The sequence below is a fragment of the Heterocephalus glaber genome, unplaced genomic scaffold (assembly GCF_053883595.1).
Source record: "Heterocephalus glaber isolate CG9 unplaced genomic scaffold, H.glaber_assembly_v1.0 deba00001465, whole genome shotgun sequence".
Classification (NCBI taxonomy): Eukaryota; Metazoa; Chordata; class Mammalia; order Rodentia; family Bathyergidae; genus Heterocephalus; species Heterocephalus glaber.
Genome location: NW_028258312.1, coordinates 4,394,149 through 4,397,164, shown reverse-complemented (window position 1 = coordinate 4,397,164; position 3,016 = coordinate 4,394,149). Strand labels below are relative to the sequence as shown.

General features: G+C 39.0%; 1 long non-coding RNA gene across 1 annotated transcript; it reads right to left on the bottom strand.

Moving 5' to 3' along the window:
* Nucleotides 1-1,249: 1,249 nt before the first annotated feature.
* On the bottom strand, nt 1,250-2,572 carry LOC147826550 (uncharacterized). The gene is made up of 2 exons (XR_015438910.1): nt 2,481-2,572; nt 1,250-1,626 (listed from the first exon to the last, which is right to left on the bottom strand). It is a non-coding gene; the product is annotated as an uncharacterized LOC147826550 (long non-coding RNA).
* Between the last annotated feature and the right edge of the window lie 444 nt (nt 2,573-3,016).

Sequence of the window (3,016 nt, the reverse complement as noted above, 5' to 3'; positions counted from 1 at the left end):
GCAGCCCTTTTGTGATCACGATGACAAAAAGCCTCGAGAGGGGGACAAAGCAGAAATCAGGCGGTCAGGTCCTTGTGGGGCTCTGATGATGTGCTGGACAGCCTGCTTTCAGGCTTGTCACATGAGAAACAGAAGAGCCTTTGCAGTCAGATTTCTTATTTGTGTAATTGAGTTTAATCTAAAGCATGCATTCCTCCTGACCAGGCACATCTAGTCTCCACCTTCTCCCCACCGTTAGAAGAATTAGATGAATGCCTTGATTCCCTATTCTTTCAAAGCTAAGATTAGAATTCTTTCCCATCTCCCCTCTCCTCCTTCTTCTCAACACAAAAGTTTTAGTGAAAGCGTTTTGTGCTTTAACTCTAAACTATTATTTTGTATTACTTTAAAGAATGCTATTTTATTTCAAAACCCTTTATTTCAAGTCACACTACCTTTATGTAATATAGATATGTAATATAGTATATAGTACATGTAATATGTAAATATAGATGTCATTTCTTACTATTATTTTCTTTGTTCTTCATATTTTATGTTAAGATCTCTTTTTGAAATTAATTTCTTGGTCTAAGGCAAAAGACATGTTTTGATCATTCTCAGATAAGATGAGTGCTGATACTATCTGTGATTCTCGGACCACTGGGGCACTGTCTTTTCCCCTTACCAATCTGTTCATGGTATTTAAAAGTTATCTAGTCTCCAGAATCACAGATACGAAGTCTAATGTCTGTCTGTTTCTGTTTTGTTTTGTGTCTAATTCTTTTTAGAAGCTCATGTTTTGTTTTGTTTTTTTTCCTTGAGATACAAGCACATCACCAGGATATACATAGAGGGTTTTTTTTTTTTACAAGTCATGCCTTCTCAAATCCAGTAAGCACTTTTAATTTGCAGAATCAAGTCCTTGAAGCTAGGAGAATTTGTATCTAGTGTTTATTACTGCTTTTCTTCCCTTGTTTCTCTCTTCTGGTCTACGGCCATACCACCCTGAATGCGCCCGATCTTGTCTTTCTCTCTTCTGGACCTTCCATTATTTGTTTAGTTGGACTCCCAAATGTGTTTTTCAAATCAGCTTTCTCTTTCCTTGGGATTTCTTTATCTTTATGGCCTTTATGTTTTGAACTATTTCTACACCATGAGAACATTTCATTTCTCATCAATGTTTCTTTTGTTCTTCATCTATTGCACTGAATTTTTAAAAAATTAGAAACCCCGCCCTTTACTTCCACAAAGCACAATTTAAGTGGTCACCTTAAGTGGTCATATTGTTTTATTGTTGATGATGTTAAATGTGTGGCCCAAATCCATCAGTAGTTCTTTATCACTAGGCCTTCCTGGAGCCACAAACTCTGCTCATTTTTTCCTTCATCTAGTGATGTGTCCCTTTAGGCATTGGCTTTTATTGCTCCTAGGGCTTGGGGCGACCTAGCTGGGAACTGTGAACACAACATAACCAAACATGACGGGCGGCATGGCGTTTTGTTTTCTTGGGAGTTGGTGAAAGATAAGCGTGGCAGCCTACGATGTAAGCTTCTCTCCGTTCTCATCTGCAAAGCAGGCGTCAGACTGAAGGAATAGAAAGTCAGCCTTTTCTCCGCAAATCATATTCCGGGTCTTGTGAAGTAAGTTCTGAAAATTTAAAAATATTTATTATAATTACCATTTGATCTGGATAGTATTATCTCTGTTTTATAGAAAAAGGTTTAAGAAACTTGCCCAGGCTCCCATCTCTAGGAAGTATATGTGCTGCCGAAGCAAGCACTCCCATCTCTAGGAAGTAAAGCAGTTAGGACTTAAATCCAGGCAGTTTTTGTCTAGAGCAATGATTCTCAAACAATATGCTGTTCGGCTTGCGTGTGTACGTATTGTACTCCCACAGGCCGGGCACACCCACAGCTTCAGGGCTCAGAGGGACAAGGCCTTCACCCCACATTTAGAGCTCATATCTTGTCTGAGGCCTGTCCATTACCAGGCACCAGGCTCCGTTAGCTGGAGGAGAAAAATGTCCTGCATCCTATCATTCCTTCAGCACCAGAGTAGAGCAGGGGGTTTACACACATTCCCCTCCCAATCTGTCAAGCCATCACGCAACTCAGGGGAAAGTGTTTTAAAACGATGAAGGAAGAGCCATTCATCATCTAAATTTAACTTTCTTGAGAGTAATGACTATTTTCATAGACCATTATGTTCTCAAAATCCAGCACATTGTAGAGAACATAGTAGTAGCTCAATAAATATTTGCTGAATGAATTATAATAGATTTTGCCACCTGAGAGCCATCACTTGACCCTGGTCTTCAATCTCTAAAGTCTAACTCCCAGACCAATCCTCTCCTGAGTTTTTGAAAATCCATCTCTGGGTTCCTATCCTCAAAAAAAAAAAAGCTTCTCTTTATTCTTTTGGATATGTATGTACAACAATAAAGACAAAATTTAATTTCTTACAGAGCAAATACCTAAATAAACACCAGCTATGTAGCTTACTTCTAGAAAATTTTCTGTGAGCCTGTGTGCGCGAGTGTGTGGTGGTGAGAAGAGAAAGATGAAGCTGATGAACAGTAAGTAGAGAAAGGAAGATGGAAATGTTGCTTAGCAACTAGAAGTTTCAGGAAGGAACATTCTCAATTCCAATGGGGGAAAAGGTCCAGAGGTAGGTAAATATGTATGTAAAGTGAGGGCTTTTGAAATGATTGTTGTGGTGAATGATTTGCTTTCAGGATATGCTATTTTTCCTCTGTATCCGTGGAAAATTTGGCCTTGTCTCAAGGTATGACTAACTGGCCAAAACGAATAGCATGGCGAAACAGTTCGCCCATCACTAGCTGTGGCTAGGGACTAAAAAGGAAAATTCGTTGCTACTTCACTGCAGTAATTGTTACTTTCTTTTGAATTATTCTACTAATACATGGTTATATTCTCCATGTAAAAGACCTTTAAAATACATAACTACGAAGAGAAAGCCCTGAAAGGATTCCTTAAGTATGCCTTTCCTGATATTTCTTACCACTTTCCAGGGGCGG